We start from the raw sequence: 24,924 nt of genomic DNA, 5'->3' as shown, positions 1-24,924 counted from the left end.
AATCCAGTGGACTTCAGTTTTTTTTTAAAGGAAAGATGCATCCTCTGTGGCCTACTTTAGCCACAAATGTTTATAGGCATAAGGTCAGAAAGAAAATGTCTTGAAGAGTAGAGATTCATGCCACTGCTGGTACAGGAAGCAAATCCCCAAATGGTGAACCACAGAACTAGATGGGTGGGCCGCTTGCTACACATTAGGTAACAGTACTGGGCTGATTTATGTCTACCCACATTGGGGGAAATTGCCCCAGTGACTGATGTATTCAACCATGGGGATGAAGCACTTTAAAACTGCCTGCTACTAGCCTTAGCCATTTTATAGGGGACGAGGAAGATTTCCACGGTTAGTGATTTATAGCATCACTCGGTTCTCGTCAAAGGGAAATTAATCTGTTCTTATTAACGATGGCTAGATGAGGATGTCAATGACCAGTGTCGACATGCTTATTGTCTGCTCACGACTGCACTTCCTTGATTGATTGGACACTGTTCCCATTGTGCTGAACGCCAGACTTGGAAAGGTAGCATGCACACAAAGATTGTCCTTTAGCAAACAGAATGATGGCCTTTTCATTGCCATTCTATGAGATAGAATCAAGAGGGTATATTTCACACTAGACGAGAGATTAAACAAGTTTGGGAAGATCCCATTTTCAAAAAGATGCCTAAGAATAAAGCCCTCGCCATTTTCTCACCTAGGAAGGGCTTATCCTACAGTATTATATGGCCCAGTTTATGTAATAGGCTATATAGGTTATAATGTGATCAAGTTTGATTTTGGCTTAGGCTACTGTTGCTACAGTGGCTATTAGCGGTGGTGGCTCAGTGGCTAAGACACTGAGCTTGTCGATCAGAAAGCTTGGCAGTTCGGTGGTTCGAATCCTAGTGCTGTGTAGTGGAGTGAGCTCCCGTTATTTATCCCAGCTTCTGCCAACCTAGTAGTTTGAAAACATGTAAAAATGCAGGTAGAAAGATAGGGACCACCTTGGTGGGAAGGTAACAGCGTTCCAGGCGCATTTGGCATTTAGTCATGCTGGCCACATGACCACGGAGACATCTTCGGACAGCGCTGGCTCTTTGGCTTTAAAATGGAGATGAGCACTGCCCCCTAGAGTCGGGAATGATTAGCACATATGTGCGTGGGGAATCTTTACTGTGGGACCCAACCATTGTGGTTTGCAATTCATTGCTTATGATTTAGGATTTGTTGTGCAGACTTGGCCAATTATGGCTTATTCAACAAACTATGGTTAAGGAAAATGTGTTTCCAAGTGGCCTTGTACATCTACTAGTTGCGTGCTTACTCTCTTCTAGTTTTAAAGGATTTACGGAATTCTTCTGGGAAAAAAATAAGCCCAAATGAGAAAGGGGTTGTGCTCAGGCTCTCAACAGATCCAAAGGACTTCTGCCAGATTTTTGAAGCATATGCTGGTCTTCTATGTATGTGCACAAGTGATCTGACCTGTCATTGCCCACCTCTGCCTACAAACAAAGAGGCTGGGATGCATTTCAGGTGCTATATTTCCGCCACTGGGAGTGATTCATTTCACTCCAGCTGAAATTTGGCAAAGGTTCAATGGATACAGGTTTGCATTCTGCGGAGACAATTTCAATCATTTCTATATAGTCCAGAAAAGAAAAGGAAGAAAGGTTTTAGAGTTACAGCAGTCACTGTATATTTAATACCCCTCCTCCTGCCCCTTTTCAAAGTAAAGGCTCAAAACTAGCTGACCTTGCATTCGTGCTGTTTGGTTTCACTTACTTTGTATTCCTAAAGTGGAAAGGTTGGATTAACTAACCTCCATATCATGTGGAACTGGAGTGGAAGGGGTGTGTGCGCGCAGGGGAAAGTTTAGGCTGAAGAGGTGATTTACATGCTGCCAGAATCTTATGCTTGCCAAGTTCAGATTGCTTGCACTCAGCTATGCACAGTAAAATGAATAAGAGATGGGGGGAAAGGGACAGGGAACCTTGGGAGAAATTCTTTGCACACCACTTTGGCATTTGGTTGCAAAGTTCAATTGATTCCCAAGACATTAACGTTTCATTAGAGATGATTTTTTTCTTTCTTTCTTTCTTTCTTTCTTTCTTTCTTTCTTTCTTTCTTTCTTTCTTTCTTTCTTTCTTTTTTCTTTCTTTCTTTCTTTTTCTTTCTTTTTCTTTCTTTCTTTATGTCTTTCTGTCTGTCTTTCTTTCTCTTTCTTTCTTTCTTTCTTTCTTTCTTTCTTTCTTTCTTTCTTTCTTTCTTTCTTTCTTTTTCTTCCTTTCTTTGTCTTTCTTTCTGTCTCTTTCTTTCTTCTTTCTATCTCTCTCCTTTCTCCTTCATTTCTTCTTTCCTTCTTTCTCTCTCCTTCTTTCCTTCCTTCTTTCTCACTCTCTCTTTTTCTTTTTTCTTTCTGTCTTTTTCTCTCTCTCTCTCTTTCCCCTTTCTTTGTTTTTCCTCCTCTCTTTCCCTTTCTCCTTCCCTCTCTTCTTTCTTCCTTCCTTCCTTCCTTCCTTCCTTCCTTCCTTCCTTCCTTCCTTCCTTCCTTCCTTCCTTCCTTTCTTTCTTTTTACTACTTCTTAAAAATTCAGAAGACTGCTTTATCTTCTTTCAAAGTGTTTCTTTCCAAGGACCTTTCCAGATGATGAATAAAAATGCATTTATCAATTGTTTGGCATGGTTTTATTTTCCTGGATGCTACTTTTTATCTGATAATCACAGTTATCAATGCCCTAGAGGAAACAAGCAGGTCAACTTCCCATCTATTCTCAGCAATTACACATCCCATCTTGGGTGCTCAGAAAAAAATACAGTAGTCCACAAAGTAAAGTTTCCCATTGGTAGACACTCTTATCTTGTACTTTGGCTCCCCACCACCACCACAGGTCTTCACAGGTAACTATGAAGAGGGACGCTTTGCAATACTCAGGTTTCTCCTCGCTGCCACAATTGGTTTTGAGGTGGAAATGATGGCTATATATAATTAGTAATCACTGTAGAGAAAGAAAGCCCCATCTGGTTTGAAATTCAGCTTCAACTTTAGATCTTTAAAAATGAGCAGATAAAATGTGAGAAGTCCCTATGATATCCTGATGATTGCCTAAAACATCATCACCAACTCTCTACATTGAACCTAGAAACAAACAAATAACTAGTGTTGGCAGTGCAAGAAACCATTGCCAACTTTCTTACCTCCTTAATTACGTCCTTAAGCTACTGAAGTTTCTCAAAGTATTTCAAATGTAGTCTGAAACACAACTCCTGGGGATAATTAGATTAAGCATAATTAAGGTACTTATCATAATAGCACAGTCCGGCACTGATAAGAAGAGAGGCATTTGGCATGTCCGTTTCAGATGGGCCATGAACAAAGGCAGAGCTGGTCGCAGCCTTCACCTGCACTGCCCAGTAAAAACACTTTAAAATTCTACTGTAGTGTGGTGCAATAGTTAAGATGATAATATAAGTATTTAATCCCACCTAAAAAAGACAAAAGCCATATAGACATGTATTTCATAAATTGCTAGGATTAGGTACAAATTTAGAAACAATGCATAAGAACTATGGTCTACTCTACACAGATATGATTTGTCTTAAAATAATACTCCCTACACTGAATGTTGGTGGGTTACTTCTGGACCTGTTCATCTATAGACACACCGTATTTTCCCGAAAATAAGACAGGGTCTTATTTTCTTTTTACTCCTGAAATAAGCGCTTGGCCTTATTTTCGGCGAGTTCTTATTATTTTTGAGGTGCAGGAGGCGGTGAGCATGGTCACCTCATGGTTGACACTGTGTTGCAATATTTTCGGGGTTTATTTTCAGGGGAGGGTTATTTTCAGGGAAACAGGGTAGTATCTAGATTTTCATCTATATAGGGTTTCCCCCCCCCCCAACTTCCAATATCAGAAATAAGGTTAACAAGAATAATTCTAATATGACTGGGGATGTGATACCTGCTTCCAAAAATTAGTTAAATGAATATTGTAAGTGTCCACAAGGTATGGTGAATAAAAATAAAATGGTGGCCAGAATGCTTCAACCAAAGCTGTCTTTTATGTCTGTGACCATCATCTTTTTGGTCACATCCTACAGACAATCCTGTTGAATAGAGTTAATAACAGTCAGTAGCAGTTATTGAGGTGAATCCTTTCAAAACATCTGAGGGTCAAGACACACTTAAAAAATTTTTTTTAAAAGAGGCATGTTTCAGTCCTTGAGATTTCATCTTCAGGTTAGAATACATAAAAGAAAGGATTATCTTCTTGAAGAAAATGCTCAGTACCTTTTAAGCTCCCGTTAGTTGTCAATCTTGGGGAGAACCTTGATTGGAAAACGCAACAACTCATTCAAGAGTATATTGGAAAGTCTGCTGAGAGTATAATTTTTCTCCTATCCTCCTGTCTAAGTCATGGAAACAATGAACAAGAGGAGCGGTTGCCTAGGGTGGAAACTGAAGGAAGGAAAAAAATCAGATCGCCCAAAAGACCTGCTGAGTGGGCAGAGACCCTAAATCAGCCAAAAAAAGTATGCTGGCATAAAGCATACTGCTCTAATTGCAGAGCCCTGGACTGCCGCAGTAATGTAGCTAGTATACATTCTATCTTCACTTACTCACTGTGACCTTTGTTGATGAGATGGATTGTTTTAATGTGAGGCAAATTAAGGAAAGCAACTGTTGAGTATTCTCAGCTTCATCTTCCTGCACCACAACCCCCTTTTAAACTACCATACTTTTTGGGAGTATAAGACGCACCAAGATTTTGAACAAGCAAATTCAAAAAAAGTTTTTGCACTCTGCAGGCCTCTCAAAATGGCCCACTTTTTGTCAAAAAAAGGGGGCATGCCTAGTCTTTAGGAGGCTTGTAGAGTGCTCCTGGGGGCTGGGGGGGCAAAAATGAGCAAAAAATGGCTCATTTTCACAAAAACGGGCCCGTTTTTTCGGGGGGGGGGGAAGGGCATAGCCTTTAAGAGGCTTATAGAGTGCTCCTGAGGGCTGGGGCAAAAATGGCCCATTTTTCACTCATTTTTGTCCTCCCCAGTCCCCAGGAGCACTCTGGAAGCCTCTTAAAGGCTATGCACAGCCATTTTTACATAGGGGGTGGGGTTTTGGGAGGCTAAAAATGCTGCATTCAGTGTATAAGATGCATACAGATTTTCACCCTCTTTTTTGAAAGAAAAAGTGTGTCTTTTACTCCAAAAAATACGGTATGTCTATTACTCTTCCTGACATGGGGTACAGTGACTCTCAGATCATGTTCTCATTTTTATAGCAAAATGGTTAAAAGTACAGCCATGGAAACACCTTTTTGGTTGAAGCAACAGAAAATCCAATGATTCACCAAATGATGACGGTATTGACAGAACTAATTTTATTTCCTGCGTCAACCCTGAAAGGAACCTCGCTGAGGCCATCTTTGAGGCTTCATGGTTGCCACAAAGCAGAGGGGTAGAAAGGGATGAGGGAAATTTAGATAGCTTGGTTTTGCCGTCAAAATAAAGTTTTCTTGTGGGAACCAAGGTCATTCCAACCAGTGGCTGAGAAGAGGAGGAGTGGAGTAACCAGGCAACCTGCTAGCACCACTATTGGACAATGTGACCGATGACCTGGGGTGAAGGGGGAACTTTCACTTTTTAATTAGGTGAAAACCACAGGAATCTTCAGATTTGGTTTTCACCAGTTGTGCCAATATAATGTATCCAATAAATTGTTTTTTAAGGGATCTACCTCCTTGGAGTTTTACTTTCTTTCTTTTTTTTTTTCAAAAAGTTTTATTGGTTTTTTAAAACATTTATAAGGAAAAGGGTAAGTGGAATGGTTACAAATTTTGGCAGTTGCAAGTGTGGCAGACGCCCCCTCCCTCCAAACTCATAGGATACATCTAAATATAAAACATTAATACATAATCATAAAAAATCAGCATATTAATTCTAGAAAAAATAGTTTTCAATCAGTTTATATAGTTATGATATATAGTCTAGATATAATTTCATTATTACTTTCGGTCTGTTTATAACATTGTGGTTTTCTTATTCATTTTTGTGATCTGAGCTTTCTTGGTGTTGCCCCTTCACCCCCCGCTGGCAGAGCTCTGGCCCCTCCCGTGTCCTGTGTGACCATTGTGGTATCTTCTGTTTTTTCTAGGTTCACTTTATTTTTTTCCATAAAGGCCTGTGCCTCTATGGGTGTGTTGATTCTGATTCTTGTCTTCTCCCAGAATATCAGCATACCTTCAGGCATCAACCATCTAAACCACACCCCCTGAGTTTTACTTTCAATGGGTGCATTACTTGGTACACTGACATCCTGATTTAAGCCAACTTTTTGTGCAGTACAAGGCTAGCATTCGCCCAGTCCTGCTTCTTAAAGTACAGTCTGGCGCTCTTTGAAATGAGTGTGTTAAACTCATATTTATAAAGAATATATGTAAGATGCTTTGAACAGTGCCAATAAACACATTTTGCTGATAGATACCCCTGTGGAAGATGGGCTAAAATAGCCATGGAGACTACTTCCCAATTGGGGAACCATGAAAGGGTCACGAACAGATGAGTGTAAAATTGGCAGTAGAACTTGGGTGACAGATCCCACTGTTGACTGTGTCAGGAGCCATGCTATTGATGAAACATCCTAAATCTTAATCACATTCAAAGCAGCATTGGGGGGAAAAAGATGCTATATTAAAATTCAATCAGCTCTCAGTTATTTGAGGCAAATACAACATCATGGAAATATGACAATAATATTTACCAAATGGTATTCATACTTTGGGGGACATGACAATTGCAGGTAATCCTTGGCTTACAACCATTCATTTAATGACTGTTTGAAGTTACAATAGCACTGAAAAAAGGGGCATGACCATTTTTAAACACAACCATTGCATCATCTTTGTAATCAAAATTTGGATGCTTGGCAACTAGCATGTATTTATGACAGTTGCAGTGTCCGCAGGTAATGTGATCCCCTTTTGCAACCTTCTGACAAGCAAAGTCAGGTTCACTTAACAACCACGTTGCTAACTTATCAGCTGCAGTGATTCACTTAACAACTCTGACAAAAAAAGTCATAAAATAGGGCAAAACTCACTTAACAACTGTCTTTCTTGCAAAATTTCTATCAACATAAATTTTGGGCTCCATTGTCATTGTCCATCAAAGACTACCTGTAGTCCATCATGTGGACTGTTTATGGGCAGAAGCAGGTCTCTTTCCTGGGCTATGATATTTTGGTTGCAAAAAATCTGGATAACCACTAAATGGCAGCAAAGAGATACAGAAAACCTGAAAGAGAAAACTTCCCTAAGATCAGACCACATTGGAATGTTTTGTTTTATGTGAGGCTTGCTTTAATATTTGTATTTTTATTATCATTTAGGATTGTTGGTTTTATTATTGATGGTTTTATTTTAAATGGAATTATTTGTAAACTGTTTTGACCACTTTGGAAGAGTAGAAATCATAGATAGATAAATGGATGGATGGATGGATGGATGGATGGATGGATGGATGGATGGATGGATGGAGACAGGCAGGCAGGCAGGCAGAGTTAATTAGTATTACTGTTATGGAATTAAGGATTAAAGAAAAAAAAATCTTGTCCATATTATCCAATGAACTGAAGACAAGCGATGATATGCAAACTAAAGATTTCTTCACTTGTATCTTACTGTTTTGATGATTACCTTAAAAACCATAGCTGATATTCTAATCCCTATTATATATACAGAGTCTTGTACTTGTCAGTTCTGTATTGTAAATGCAAGTTTTCCCTAGAAGCAAAAGTGATCTGTTGAGGACAGGTGCTGGAAACCAGGGAGCTTCTGTGATCATCTAAAACATCTGGTAATGCCCATGAAGATGCAACCTCTCTAGATGAGTAGGATCCCATCCAATATGGCCTTTATACCTTGTTTAACTAGCTGTTAGACATTGTGAATGCAGAATTGCTGTGCAGAAATTAAGTGTCTATTTTGAGCACATTAAGAAAACACTTCAAAGATATTTATGCTAGCACAGGCCTCAGAAAGCTTACATTCCTTTTTTATATTGGGTTTTTGTCTCCTTATTAGTACTGGATGGGTCTTTTGTTTTATTTTTTATGTACTGGACAATGCAGTTAGCTCATTATGAAATGCTGTGACAAATAATATAGGCATCCCAGCTCACAATCAGCTATAGGAAGTTATGAGCTATCTTTGAAAAATCTTTTAATCTTTTCTTTCAATTTATCACCAGCCTTGATAGAAAGACCTTGGTAAATGACATTTAACTCTTTCTGGTGATAAAGGTAATTATCTTAAAAAACAGCGTTCAACTTTTAATTTTCTGTTTTGCTCAGATCCTCTCATGACTAGGAAACAAGAGATCTTGCCCATCTGAAAATAAAACTAGAAATTTATGTCTCTCAAGATTACATAAATAAGTCTCATCTGGTTATAATTAACATTCTAATAAATGTATCCTCCCCCACCTTCAAATATCAACGTCATTAATCAGCAGTCATGTTGCAACAGCATCTAAAAGCCATGGTGGCATAGTGGTTAGAATGCAGGCTACTTCTGCTGACTTCTGGCTGCTTGCAGTTTGGCAGTTCAAGTCTCATTGGCTCAAGGTTGACTCAGCTTTCCATCCTTCCGAGTTCAGTAAAATGGGGACCCAGATTGTTGGGGGCAATATGCTGACTCTGTAAACAACTTAGAGAGGGCTGTAAAGCACCATGGAGCACCATATACAGTAAGTCTAAGTGCTATTGCTATCTAGAAATCAATCCTATCAATATGTCCCTCTAACATGATAACACAATAGACTAATCCTTCTTGAAGATCACCTCTCAATTTTGACATCTTTCTCTTATTCCTACGAGGAATGAGAGACCATTGCTGAGGCCAACTGATATGAGTTTTTCAGATCTTTTGTGGATTTTGTGTTTTCCATTTTTTCCCCTCTGACAATCTTTCCTATATGTGTGACTTTGTAATATGGTGCTTTGATGGCAACAGAGCTGATGACAAGGCAGGGGTTGGCATGTGTCCTACTTAGTGCAGATGTGATCCTTTCCGCCCTGGTCATCTGTGGTGGGTTGTGCTGCCTGCCAGATTCAGCAGTACATGTAGCTATGTGACTTTGCTAATCAGACCTTTCCATCCCTTGCATGACCTGCGGCCAATGATGAAGGCAGGGATAGAGGGTTCCTATTAAAAGGAGAGGAAAGAGCATTTTTTACAGGACAAGGTCACAAATGGACATTTCTTTACAGCAGCGAAAGGAAAAGCCATAATCTGAATGGAACGTGTGGCTGGAAGTGTTCTTGTTCCTTTTCCCACTTCAATTATTGTTATTTTTTATGTCTGTTCAACGTGTCAAGAGCCAGTATGTTGTAACGCTTATGGTGCTGGACTAGGAGGAGGCAAGGCCAAATTTTCATCCTCCCTTATGCAATGGAAGCCAGCTGGGCAACCTTGAGTAAGTCCTTTCCTCTCAGCCCTAATCAGTATCAGGCTTTGCAACAAGCTGACTGAAAAATAAAACTCCTTATTGTGTCATGCACTGATAACTTCAAGATAAGAACTGCAACAAACTCAGTGCAAAACAAGCAAACCCCACAAGTGAGACAAACACAAGAAACAATAACATCTTCCATGAAGCCTACTGGGAAATTAAAAAACAAAACCCACTCTAACAGAACCAAAACCTTTCACCTTAGAGTTAGCTTCCAAAATCTGCTTGAAAAGAATAGAAATCAATCCTACAAAGAGAATTCCTTTGAGAAATGTATTGTGTGTCATACAGCCACTACAAATAAAAAGGATATCTCAGGAAAGAATCTTTTTTCTTATGAATGAGGAATTCTTTGGATCCGAGTCTTAACCTCTAAACAGCACCAAAGACCACTGCAGCAGAATATTATGATAAGCTGTCATAACTAAAATTATATCCCTCTTGCTGCAGATATAAAAGGGGGTGGGGCAGTACTTTCTTTCAAAAAAAAAAAAAAAAGCACCGATGGAAAAAAAATTCTGATTGCAAGGGTGTCCCCACTAAGAAAACCCTTCTTCCTCATCTGTCTAAATTCTGATAAAGCCAAGTTCAAAACCAGGTCTCTGGTGTAGGGAAGGGAGGGGAAGAAAATCTCTACCAAATCTTGGATCAAGGCCATTTAAGGCTTTCAATTAAAAGGAATAGCATACAGAAACAATTTGGGAACTAGTATTGCACTTGCCATTCAGATATAACTGACAGATGTAACAGTCACCTATGGGCTATACCTGTCTGAACTTTTAAAGAACTTCAGAAAAAACTTTCCAGATCCACAGATGTTGGTAGTTAGGAACTAAACATATGCTACTGTTTATGTTCTATAGTGGCATAAACATATTAGCAATTGTAATCATATGGGGTTTGAAGAAGGTCCAAGTATAGTTTTAAATCAGGTCATATACATTGTCTGTTTTACCTATAAGCGCATCCAATTGAATGAACCAATAATGAGGGTGGTGATTGTATACAAAAACAATTAATTAGTGATATTATCTCCTGGATTTGGCAACTACTTGCCATAAGAAAAGCATATTGTCTCATAGTACATTTTTGGAATATAAGCGTATGTTTAAGCACTCATCAAATATTTTAATTGACGACCAGAAGCTACCAAAGTATTCAGCAGGAAATGAAACTTTGATCCAAATATGGCAAAAGCAGTTATTCCCAACTGGTGCATTTTAATCATTGCTCCATTAAAAAAAAATCTGGATATCTGCTTCATTGCCAACCTGTCTATTGTGGAATCAACAGCAAGTGCCAGTTGAGGAGTGTAAATATATATAGAAAATGCTTATTAAACTAGAGCTATTAAAGACATGTCATGGATTTCTTTTTTAATTGTGCATGTGTATACCCCCATATAAAATACTGCTCCAGAATAGCAAATTCTGCTCCAGAATAGGATTCACTCCAAATATTGGAGTGACAGAATTAGAAACAGAGATTGGGCTGGATGCATCACGTGCTGGTCATGCCCAGGTTAGCGAAAGAGAAAAAGTCATGATATGTAAGGCTGCCTGACAAAGCAGGTTTGACACCCCTATACTATGCAATACAATATTTGATATTATATTGTTATGATATGTAGAGTAGGTGGCATGTAGATGTGTAAATGAAAAGGTTTGGTTTTTATTTGTTGAAATTGGTAGGGGCAGCAAATAAAGAAGTTGGAGATCCTCATCACAGAATGCCGAGGGATCTGCAGTAGTCACAGTTATACCATCCCAGAGAAGGCATTACTTTCTTCTTACCTCCATGCCTTCTTTTCCCTGTGCAGTAGCTAGTGTTGTCATTCTTATTATGCTAAATCATGTACAAAATAATCTAGCTCCTCCAAAATCCAAAGTTCATCTCAAGGCCCACAGGCCAGATCCAGCTCGCGATGTGGTTGGATCCGACCCATGAGGCTGTCCTAGTCTACCCAATGCAAAGAGGAAAGACCAGGCTAGTGTGGCTTTGGCCCTGTCTACCCAATGCGAGGAGGAAACATGCCAGCAGTTTGGAGAGTGGCATCAAGTTGACCATGCCCACCCAATCAGCCAAACCTACCCAGTAGGCCATGCCCGGCCATTTCCCCAAGGTCAACCACAGCCCTGATGCAGCCCTCAATGAAATTGAGTTTGACACCCCTGATCTAACACAACACAATATGCTTACCTTGGATATTTTCCCCCTAATCCCACTACCCTGAACAAATTGCATTTTTAATTTTGCTTGCTAGGAAGCAACGCTAACCTAACCCTATGCCTCTGATTCCCACAATTCATTTGGCCTTACCTTGAATTTCACTGGAACCGATGTGATATCCATAAAGCCACCTGTCCTTTCAAAATTCACCTAAACTCTTTCCTGCACACCTTGTACAACATCATCCTGACCTTTTGCTAGTATAAATCATGTACCCATTCATTTTCAAGGATCATTTTGTAGGCCTCTGTCCTTGAGATTTGGACTCATATCTGAGCTTGGCCACAGAGACTTCGGAAAATTTGTACATTGGCAAATGTGAAAACAGAGAACTATGAACCATTTAGAGGAATCGTTGACAATTTCCAGTCACTGCTAATTGCTTAGGGCTTACTTGGGCCTCAGCCATATCTATACCTTTGTGTCCTTAATCACTAGAAATCCTCTGGATAATTTGTCAGACTTGGGACAGGGGATAATTTATGGCTTGCAGATGGACTAGATTGCAGCTCACTTGGATAAATTTCACTTTAGCCCTAGTCCCACAGGCTTCACTTTTATAGCACGGTAAGATCCATTAAAATTATGACTTCCAAAATTCTGTTGCATTTTATGCCTAGCATGAGATATTTATGACCCTTTCTGCTTAAGTGGACATTTCTAGAGATTTACTATAGAAATAATTCAGGCAAATAGCTTAACAGCCAGAGGGACTGCCAATTTGTACACAAATGTAAGTGCTGTTAAAGAGAGAAGAAAAAAAAATACTATCACAATACAGGTCTGAATGTATGTTAGCCTACAAATATGATACACAAAACCACTAAACATTTCATTCATAAAGCTTTGAATGTGTTTAGAAAGCAATTCTCTAGAGTGTCGTGCAAACAGCCAGGCAATTTAACTAGGTGAGCCAATAGAATGGCCAGTAAAAAAAATTCAGCATCTTGGCTAAGTTTATTTTTCTTTCCTCCATTTTCTCCCCATAAGATTGGAGACCAATGATGAAATTAAAAAAATGTCTATATAATGGAAAGGTAGCATAATGTTCATTTTAGAGTTTGTAATTCAGCATAAGTCATTATAGCAATTTTGAATATTGAAAAAGCACTGAATAAGATACATTTCTAATATCAATATAAAGGATAGATGTCTCATCTATAGATGACATAAATCCTCCATGGAACATTACAAGGGGGTCCATTATGGATGTAAAAGTCAGCTATGATCCAACTTGAATTCAAAAAAGCAATTCAGCTGAATTTGTTGATATGGTTTAATAAAAAAATGTACATAGAACTAATTGAATCTTTGAACTGTTATAAAGTGACATATGGAACGGGTTCAAATAAGTGATTGAATAGAATACAGGTAGTCCTCGACTTACAACAGTTCATTTAGTGAACCGTTCAAAGTTACAATGGCACTGGATAAAGTGATTTATGACCATTTTTCAGAGTTACAAACTTTGCAGCATCCCCATGGTCACATGATCAAAATTCAGAGGCTAGGCAACTGGTTCATATTTATGATGGTTGCTGTGTCCCAGGGTCATGAGATCACCTTTTGCGATCTTCTCACCAGCAAAGTCAATGGGAGAGCCAGATTCACTTAACAACCGGGTTACTAACTTAATAACTTCAGTGATTCACTTAACAACTATGGCCAAAAAAGTCATAAAATGGGGCAAAACATAATGGATGTCTCACTTAGTAACATAAATTTTGGGCTCAATTGTGGTGATACCTGTAGTCTTCCCAATGAAGTTCTGAAATATTCTAGATTTTACACTGTGCAGATTAATCGTTTGCTTAATTTTGGATTATTAAATAAGTCACAATAGGTTTGAGTCATAAAATGCAATCAGTCTATGATATATTCAGTCAGACTGTGACTGAATATAATACATGCTCCCACATCAGAATCCCCGGTGGGCACTAAAATCAGTAAGTCTTTTATTCATCCAGTATACTTTGGAATATACTCCAAATTAGGCTTTGGAGAACTCAGCCAGGGTTTATCTGATGCTGCTGCATTTTATAATTTTGAAAAGATACCTGAAACAGGAGAAAAGAGGCAATTGACAATATGTCATGACATTGTCATGCAAATTATTCACATTGTAGATTTGAATTAGATGTTACAATGTCAGTTCATAATTGTGTTGTTTGTTCGATGATATCATTATATACTTGTCATTTTGACCCCAGTGTAGCTTGTTACAGATTCTGCTGCTGAAATAGTTAAGACATACATGAAATCTTGTTCAGGCTTTTTGTATTCATCTCATTTTCATATTTGACATTAAAAGAATATTTATATGTTTTCTTCAATTCGCTTAGAGTGCCTTTTTAAAAATATGACTAAGACATAAAGAAATGTAAAAGTTAAATATATTTCTTTGACTCTGTTCTTGTACTGATTTTACAGTTTTGGGGCCAAGTCCAAATTTATCTGACACACAGATTGGAAAGAGTGGGAATTATTCTTGGAACTAACTGCTTCCATTTCTGTTAGTGAACCACTAAATATTAAATAAATACAATTGAACCTGTCAAATAAAATGTTTTCTCAAAATGACATGTATTTATTAATTCAAACATCTTATTCTTTATTTGCATTCATGAAAAGGAAAGAAAGGGTGACTTCAATCACCGTTCAGTTTCATTTGGGTAATAAACATAGACGGGGTAGCATTGTGCATAAGCAGTGGTGGATTAAGGCTCACTGGTGCCCTAAACACTGACAAATCTTGGTGCCCCCTCCTTTGTAAATACTGTACAAATCTTCATTGGTTTTTCTTTCTTTCTCAACTTTGTGGTGCCCCTTTTGGGCCTGGTGCCCTAAGCATGTGCTTAGTCTGCTTAATGGTTAGTACACCACTGTGTGTAAGTGCATGTATGCATGTTTGCATTATACATTTTGATCTGGTTTGAACTTAAGAATATGATATGGATAGTTGTCAGCTTACAACCATTTGTTTAGTGACCGTTCCAAGTTACAACGGCAATGAAAAAAGTGACTTATGACTGTTTTTCACATAACCATTATAGCATCCTTGTGGTCACGTGTTCAAAATTCAGATGCTTGGCAACTGGCATGTATTTATGGCGTGTTCATGTGATCATCTTTTGCAAACTACTGACAAGCAAAGTCAGTAGGGAAGCCAGATTCACTTAACAACCATGTTACTAACTTAAAAACTGCTTAAGTCAGGGGTCTCAAACTCAAGGCCTGGGAGTCAGACCCGGCCTTTGGGGTACTTAGATTTGGCCCACAGGGCTGCCCTGGAAACAGCGAGCGGCCAGCCCGCAATGCATCCGCCAGCAAAAACGGAGCACAGGTGGGCCACTTGCAGCCCTCCCAAACTCCATTTTCACTGGCAGAGGGTTGCAGGGAGCCATCACAGCCAAAAAACGGAGCTCAGGAGCCCATTTCCCTGGCAGAGTGCTCGGGCCACCACAGGTGCCCCTGACACGAGGGATGTTGAGCTGGCCACCCCCACCCTGGCCCCTTGAGAGCAAACAGAACCCTGATGTGGCCCTCAGGGAAATCAAGTTTGACACGCCTGCTTAAGTAATTCACATATTACTTATATTCTTTACTCATTATGGCAAGAGACATCCTTAAATTTTGAGCCTACTGATTCTATAATTTTGTATTCAGTTTGATTTCAAGTGCCTCTTCTAGATCTTAAAGGGGTTTTTGTACATTTAGGTTTTATTTTATTGTTTTGCTGTTTCAAATATGTTTTTAGAAACTTGAAAAGTTTTACTAGGTTTTAGATAAATGATCTCGTCTGGGATTCTGCTTTAAAGGTAAAAGAATGTTTCAAAACTGAATACATTAACAGGATAAATAAAACAAATATATTTTTGTATCATTTGTTTCAACATGTTTACTTATTGCATGATTACTCATTTTTACTGCATGTTGATTGCATTATTCTTTTCATGGCTTTAGAAAAAATTTCACTGGTAATTTAAAAAATAACAAAATATTACCAGGGTGCTAAAACAACACTGTTGGGAAAAATATAAATAAACAGAACCAAAACAGAAATGGCCTCAGTCTTTGTAATGCTTTTCATTTGTACCCTATTGCACAATTGGTTTACTTTTGAAAAGTATGCTAGAAAATGTTTATTAAAAGACTAATTCTTAATGCCTACAGTGGAACATATATTGGGGAAGATTTGTGAAAATGCATTGATAGCCATAACCTCATCTTCTGGGTAGCCTTGCCTAGCACTTTCCTGATTCTTCTTCATGTCCAGAATGGTGGCACCATTCCGGCAAAGAAGTCTAGTACAGATTTTGGGGGCAAACATAATGCTGGAAAACATGGAAGAGGATTTTTTCCACCTTTAGAAATCAGTATTACTCTGGAGTAAATAGAATATTCAATTACATTTTTTTACAACCCTGTAATGTCTTTTATTGGGGTGGAATTGGGGTGACTGAATAGAGCTGGGTATTTGCTGGTCAGATGACCTTCCTGACGCCTATGTGGAGTTCACAGCAGATGTTCACTCTTGCACCATGATAGAGAAATATCTGTCACTGCCTAGGATTGAGCTCTTAGCCTCTTTTAATCCTTTAATTATTTTTCACTTACTTCTATAACTTGTAAGCTACCAAGAGTCACCTTGTAGGGGAGATTGGAGGCATAGAAATGTAATCTATAAATAAAGTAAATATTCACCCTTCTTTATATATTATTTGCATAGGGATCCCATTATCTGGCATCTTTCTAGACATTCACAAGAACATTTGCTGTCATCATGCCCTACTTAGAGTTTCATGAGCCAAAAAGATCAATGAATATGCTGCAAATGTTGTCTTCAGATATAAGAAATTTCCTTTCTTTTTACAAAGAGGTCACAGTATCTAAATGGCAAACAAGTTACTCTTACAATGTTGGCCATGCAGAGATGGTATTCAGCCAATTTGGACCAGTTCTGGTGAACCGGTAGCAGAAACTTTGAGTAGTTTGGAGAACCAGCAAATACTACCTCTGGTTGGCCCCGCTCTCCCACCCCTGATGTTCCCTGTCCTATATTCCCTTGTTTTTTTAGCTCAGTTGATTTGCTGTCAGAGCGGATTGCCGTGTCTCAGCTGAGGTAAACATCAGCTCAGCTCACCAGTGCTGATACCGAAGGTGGTCTTGAAGTGCTGTGTGCGTACAACTGAAGTGCATGTTAGGCTCATGTGCTCGAGAGAAGCACTCTCTCATAGAACCGGTAGGAAAAGATTTGGAATCCCATTGCTGTGGCCAGATCCCCACAGTCACATGGTTGCCACTTGCATGCTTACTTGCTGGCTTCCCACAAGCAAACTCAGTAGGGAAGATTGCAAGTTGTTCCTATAAGTTGCTCCCCTCCCTCCACCTTTTCTTCTCAGGAGCCCAATCTCTGTAATGCATGCCCCCAACCAGCAGGTCCGCTCATATCGACAGCAGCCACACCCACCCACCCACCAGGGCTACATTTGCATCTCACTGCAGCAAGCCACCAGGGACTTGCAACTCCTGCCAGCATTCCAATGACTTTACTTATTATAAAAAGTTGCAAGACATTTCTCACTTAATAACCCGTGGTCCTCATTTAACAATGGCAATGGAAATGGAAACTAAAATGGCAATGGAAATGGCAATGGAAATGGAAACTAAAAGTGAATGCAGAAACTACAGCAGAATTAGATTATTAATTGGGAAGGTGTTTGGCAACAATGACTAAAAGTATTCAGAAGTTGTGGTTAGCAAAACCTGGGAATTGCAATGTAGCTTCATGCCCAGCAAGGGTATGAAGAATGAATTTCAACTTTTTAGTACATTATTGAGAAATGTAGTGTTGAAAGAAAGTTGTATGGTGTTGATTTGATGAAAGTGCATGATTAAATGAATTATGAAATTTTCACCTGAGTGAATAATACTAAGTTTATTTCTGAAAGTCCTAAGATGACTTTACTTCCATCATATAATATATGAGATAGGTAAAGCATGGATGAGATAAAATGACAAGCTTGTTTGAATGATGCAACAACCAAGCAGGGAGTAAAAGAAGGACGCAAGAGTTGTCCTTAGTTGTGTAAGAAGATACAATAATAAAAGAATCCTTGCAATGGTACTAAAAGTATGTTGATAAGAAATGTGTATTTCCACTAGCAGATGGTGCTTTATTGTTTGTTGAGAACAAGCTGTAGAAAATATTAGATGGATTGCATGATGCTAAAAGAGGTGTGGATTTGAAAATTAGTGTGTCAAAGACTAAGATCGTGTTTCCCAAGGAAACAAAATGATTATAAATTACACATTACTGTAAATAGTGAAAAAACTAGAGTAAGTAGATGAATCTCTGTAACTTGGTAGAATGGTTTCTAAAGATAGGAAAATGAATAGAAAAACATTAAGACATGCAAGTGCTGGTGGAAACTATTTGTTAGCATGTGGTTTGTTCTGAGGAAAGCCTGTCTACAGAAACAAAACCACATGTTTATAAGAATATGCTTCTAACAATTTTGTTATATGTTGCATATGTCAGGAGAAACATAAAAGTAAGTTGAACACTCTGAGACTAGTTGGTAGAACAAGGAGAAATAGGGTCAGAAAAGAATGGGTGCGGAATTAATGTGAATGGAAAACAACAGTAAATAACGAATTTCAATGAAATATGGTGAGGAAGTTCACTCATGCTGAGAGAATAAACATAAGGGATTACATCAGAAGCCAAATGTAAGAAACTGGAGTGAATGGGTCAAAAGGAAGAGGAAGATCAAGGTAGTTTTGTTTTGATGAATTTGGTGAAATCCTCAGCAAGAAAAAAAATGAGAAATTTAAAGAATAAACAGCAAGGTATGACAGTTTGTAGAAGGTAGAAGCAAGCAAGGGAGGCTTATGCCAGGCAGAGATAAATCATCCTTTAATTTCTTTGGCTAACTATTTCTTATTTCTCTTCTATATTTTGCATAAAACTGTGGATCTCAAAAGGGAGTAGCATTCTGAGCATGTATGTATGTAGGTAAGTAAATGTATCTTTAAAATATGTTGAGCCTCATGGGTGTGTAAAATGCCCAATTTTCTTAGCTTCCACTGAAAAATGGAATAAAATTTGCTTCTGATTTTTGTCAGTGTAACCTTTGCAGATTAATACAAAAACAAACCCAAGATTGGTCTTATATAGGCTTTTCTAACCAACAATATTTGCTGTGGAAAGGATCCTTGCTGTGAAAAAAATTGTACAGAACAACAAGGATCACAACAAAGAAGATTTTGTCAGAGAAACTCAACCTAATTTTTGATGGCAGGATATTAGAAGAAAGCCGGGTAGTGGGAGGGGAACCCTAATACTGTTGCAAATGTCTGAAATGCATTGATCATTAAAATTCAAAGCCTATAATTAAAATTTAAAACAAAATAATCTGATGATTTGGACAGCTGTAATTAAAGATATGCATTGAGAAATGGTTTTTTTTCTCTAGCATCACAAGTTTACCTTGGATAGTTTTTGATTGATTTTTCATTCATGAAGCAAAACCTCTAGCTGGGGAAAGGGCCAAGGAAAGGAATAGTTAAGCCCCCATATCTCGGTTTATGTACAAATGGTAACTATTATTTCTAGAATTGCACAGTGAGCTTGTGCACTATGATGTAATGACAAGTTATATAAATACTAACTAATCCTCTCTTCAAAAATGGAGCAACATTGCCGCATAAAAACATTATCCTATCCAGATTAATGCTGGCTTGTCATTTCATTAGGCAGAAACTCCCTTTGGACTTTGCAAATAAGGATTGCCTCCTTTATCTAATATTTGGCTTATGATAAGTAACTGATTTAATTTATTCAAAACTAATTATTTGGAGCAAGAACTCCGAATAGCCCCTCTAAAGAAGGCAGGCAGGCCGTAGGCAGGCTTATGAGATCAAAAGTGAAAACAAAGAAAGCAATTAGCTGAGATGAGATTGTTTAAATCAAAGGTTTGGAGATACTGTTTCTCACACTGTACTGGCTGTTTCATTGGACATATATTATAAGTTCAATATTCTCTCTGAGACCTCCGAGAGCTGTACTTAGAGACTGGCCTTAGGGAACTCAATGCATTTAGCAACTACAATTCCCAGGATTTTGGGCAAGAAACAGAAAATGGATCTGTTACACTGACATCTTTACCAATGACAGGGAACAGAAGGTGGATCTGTTACATTGACATCTCCCTCCTTCACCACTGACACAAAGAATGATTCCTTTCTTTGTGTTTGTATTTGAGGGACTGGTTTATAGATTGTTCCTTAATAGGTTGTGCAAGCTTAGGCTTCAGTAAAACGTCTTGTCAGGGGGTAAATGAATGAATGGGTTCTGCCTCTGCTCACAGGTCTGCCATTAGCTTTGCTAACTCTCCAAGAAAATCCATGCCAGATTACAGATAATCATATCTTATGGCTCTGCCACATAGCAATTTTATTCTGAATATTAACAGAGTGGCATTTAACTAACTGCATGCAAATAGCAACCGTACAATTTTGATAACGAAAACCATAACTGAGTGGTACCTTTAGAAAGACCACCCAAATAATGCACAAGAGCATGGCCACTTTTTGAATTTTCCATAATTCTACATCAAACGAAAGATGGAGAAATAGATTAAAGTACACACCCCATAGAGCCGATAATTTAATAATGAGCTTTGCAGAGGCTTGTGGCTTTTTTAAAAAAAAATGGATTCAGTTAATGGGAGAATTATCTGTAATTAGTGAGAACTGGAAATTGCAAAAAGATGCCAAGGCTGTTCTTTTTCTTAGGAGTTGAGAGTTGTAAAAAAACCAAATGTATTTTGAAAAATAATCACTAGAGATAAACACACTTAAGTATGAGATCTGCAACATATTCTTATAAGAAATGGAAGACAGGATGGTGCACAGGAAGAATATGGTAATGTGGAAATCTTCAGTTGCCGAATGGCTGTCAAGCAGATTAAAGCATCCTTTCTTAGCCAACTGTGCTCTTCTGTGGTGGTCACCACAGAAATTATCAGATGTTCCAGCAGCATATGGAATTTCATGAAAGATAGGTGGTCCTCAATACAATGCAATGCAATGCAATGCAATGCAATGCAATGCAATGCAATGCAATGCAATGCAATGCAATGCAATGCAATGCAATGCAATGCAATGCAATGCAATGCAATGCAATGCAATGCAATGCAATACAATACAATACAATATCAGAGTTGGAAGGGACCTTGGAGGTCTTCTAGTCCAACCCCCTGCCTAGGCAGGAAACCCTATACCATTTCAGACAAATGGCTAACCAACATCTTCTTAAAGATTTCCAGTGTTGGGGCATTCACAACTTCTGGAGGCAAGCTGTTCCACCTCGACTTACAACAGTTTGTTTAGTGACCTTTCAATGTTACAACGGCACTGAAAAAAGTGACTTATGACTGTTTTACACACTGATGACCATTACAGCATCCCCATTAGAATATTTATTTATTTATTTATTTCTTAGATTTTTAGACCGCCCCTCTCCCAGAAAGGGACTTGGGGCGGTGTACAGTCAATACAAATAAAATCGGTCATAATAATAAAATACATTTAAGATACATTTGGAGGGGGAGATAGGCTGTACTAAGAAATAAATATATTCTAATCCTAAAAACATCACAATTAAAACCCCAAACCCAATTAAAATAAAATAAATCCCCGGGAGGTAAAACTAAGAAAGTGCCAGGCCAGCTGATTGAAATAGGTGAGTCTTTAACTTTTGCCGGAAGGAACGGAGGTCGGTGGTAGTTCGAATGTCTGGGGGGAGGTCATTCCAGAGGGTTGGGCCCATCACAGAGAAGGATCTACTCCTAGGCGTCGCCCGCTGGCATTGCCTAGCAGACGGCACCAGGAGGAGCCCCTCCCTGTGTGAGCGGATAGGTCGCAGGGACGTGTGTGGTAGGATGCGATCCTGCAGATAACTAGGTCCTATGCCATGGAGCGCTTTAAAGATGGTGATCAATACCTTGAAACGCACCCGAAAGGCCACAGGTAGCCAGTGCAGCTCACGCAGGAGAGGTGTTACGTGGGAGTAACGTGTACTTCCCATAATAACCCGCGCAGCTGCGTTCTGAACTAGCTGCAGTCTCCGGATGCGTCCCAAGGGAAGCCCCATGTAGAGGGCATTGCAGTAGTCCAGGCGAGACATCACCAGCGCATGAGTGACCGTGCGCAGGGCACTCCGGTCCAGTAGGGGGCGCAATTGGCGCACCAGGCGGACCTGGTGGAACGCCCCCCTTGCCACGGCTGCCACATGGTCCTCCATTGACAGCCGGGCATCAGGAGGACGCCCAAGTTGCGCGCCCGCTCCACAGGGGACAGTTGTTCGCCCCCTATGGCCAGCGATGGAGTCAGCTGGCTGAACCGAGGCGCCGGTACCCACAGCCACTCGGTCTTGGAGGGGTTGAGTTTGAGTCTGTTGTCCCCCATCCAGACCCCGACGGCTTCCAAACACCGGGACATCACTTCGACAGCCTCGTTGGGGTGGTTTGGGGTTGAAATGTACAGCTGAGTATCATCAGCGTAAAGATGGTACTCAACCCCAAAACCACGGATGATCTCACCCAGCGGCTTCACATATGCGTTGAACAGGAGAGGCGAGAGGACCGACCCCTGTGGCACCCCACAAGTGAGTGGCCTCAGGGACGACCTCTGCCCCCCTGTCAACACACATTGCTTCCGGTCGGAGAGGTAGGAGCCGAACCACCGCAAAACGGTGCCTCCGACTCCCATCCCCTCCAACCGGCGCAATAGGATACCATGGTCGATGGTATCAAAAGCCGCCGAGAGGTCTAATAGGACCAGGATAGAGGAACAGCCCCTATCTCTGGCCCTCCAGAGATCATCGACCAACGCGACCAAGGCTGTCTCAGTGCTGTGCCCGGGTCGGAAGCCGGACTGGCATGGGTCTAGATAGTCGGATTCGTCTAGGTGTCGTGGAAATTGCTGCGCCACCACATTCTCAACAACCTTCGCCAAGAAGGGGAGGTTGGAGACTGGACGATAATTAGCTAGCTCCATTGGGTCGAGCGAAGGTCTCTTGAGCAAGGGTCTCACCAGCGCCTCTTTCAAGGCAGTTGGTAAGTATCCCTCACCCAATGAGGCGTTCACCAGGCCCAGGAGCCAGCCTCGTGTCACCTCCCAGGCTGCCAGTACCAGCCAGGAGGGGCACGGGTCCGTTACACATGTGGTGGGTTGCAGCCGTCCACGCAACCTGTCCAAATCCTCGGGGGCAACAGAGTCAAACTCCTCCCAGAATGGTCTCTCAAGACTCGCTGTTGGCGGCTCGTCTGGTCCACTGACGGAGGTCCACCCGCTCCGGATCTGATCGATTTTGTCCTGAAGATATTCCCCAAACTCCTCTGCTCTACCCTGTAAGGGTGTCTCCCGCGCCCCCTGCGATAAAAGAATATTACATGCAATCAATAAAACAAGGATTGTACATAGAACAATATTGGACCTCTGAAAAGTATAAGCATGCATATGTACTCAGCACTTGGTTTGGGCCCCTTTTGCAGCAATTACTGCCTCAATGTGGTGTGGCATGGAAGCTATCAGCCTGTGGCACTGCTGAGTGTTATGGAAGACCAGGATGCTTCAATAGCAGCCTTCAGCTCTTCTGCATTGTTCGGTCTCATGTCTCTCATCTTTCTCTTGGCAATGCCCCATAGATTCTCTATGGGATTCAGGTCAGGTGAGTTTGCTGGCCAATCAAGCACAGCAATCCCACGGTCATTGAAAGAGGTTTTGGTGCTTTTGGCAGTGTGGGCAGGTGCCAAGTCCTGCTGGAAAATGAAGTCAGCATCCCCATAAAGCTCGTCTGCGGAAGGAAGCATGAAGTGCTCCAAAATCTCCTGGTAGACGGCTGCATTGACCCTGGACTTAATGAAGCACAGTGGACCAACACCAGCAGATGACATGGTTCCCCAAATCAACACAGACTGTGGAAACCTCACACTGGACTTCAAGAATCTTGCAGTGTGTACTCTCCATTCTTCCTCCATACTCTGGGTTTTTGGTTTCCAAATGAGATGCAAAAATTGTTCTTATCAGAAAAGAGGACTTTGGACCACTGAGCAACAGACCAGGTCTGTTTTTCTTTAGCCGAGGTAAGATGCTTCTGACGTTGTTTGTTGTTCAGGAGCGGCTTGACAAGAGGAATACGACATTTGAAGCCCATGTCCAGGATCCGTCTGTGTGTGGTGGCTCTTGATGCACTGACTCCAGCCTCAGTCCACTCCTTGTGAAAGTCCCCAACACTTTTGAATCACCTTTTCCTGACAATCCTCTCCAGGCTGTGGTCATCCCTGCTGCTTGTGCACCTTTTTCTTCTACACTTTTCCCTTCCACATAACTTCCTATTAATGTGCTTTGATACAGCACTTTGGGAACATCCAACTTCTTTTGCAATTCCTTTTGAGGCTTTCCCTCCTTATGGAGAGTGTCAATGATGGTTTTCTGCACAATTGTCAGGTCAGCAGTCTTTCCCATGATTGTGATTCCTACCGAACCAGACTGAGAGACCATTTAAAGGCTCAGGAATCCTTTGCAGGTGTTATGGCTTAATTAGCTGATTAGAGTGGGACACTTTGAGCCTAGAATATTGCACCTTTTCACAATATTCTAATTTTGTGACATTGTGAATTTGGGGTTTTCATGAGCTGTAAGCCATAATCGTCACAATTATGACAAATCACAGCTTGAACTATCTTGCTTTGCATGTAATGAGTCTATCTCATATATTAGTTTCACCTTTTAAGTTGCATTACTGGAATAAATGAACTTTTGCACGATATTCTAATTTTTCGAGTTTCACCTGTAGAAGACTTTCCCACAGTAGAGTACAAAAGGAAACTTCCCATATTGATCAAGGATGTCCTTGGCATTGTCAACCTATGCTATTTGAAAGTGCAAATCTGTATTTTCCATGCATTAAAAACAGACACTTGCTTTGGCAACTGTTGGGAGAAAACTGCCTTTGCAAATTTCCTGACATTATTTATTCAATGCCACTCAAGTTTGAAGCTGTGACCCAGAAAGTAATTAGCATAATGGTTTTCACATTCTTTTGAATCCAATCCCTTTCTTTCCTCTCTCCCTCCCTCCCTTCGTCTTTTTTTCTGCTAACATGAACATGTACAAGTGATATATCACCTCCATGCTATTT

This window comes from Natrix helvetica (genome assembly GCF_964273705.1).
Source record: "Natrix helvetica genome assembly, chromosome: 2".
NCBI lineage: Eukaryota > Metazoa > Chordata > Lepidosauria > Squamata > Natricidae > Natrix > Natrix helvetica.
This window is presented reverse-complemented; position numbering follows the sequence as displayed.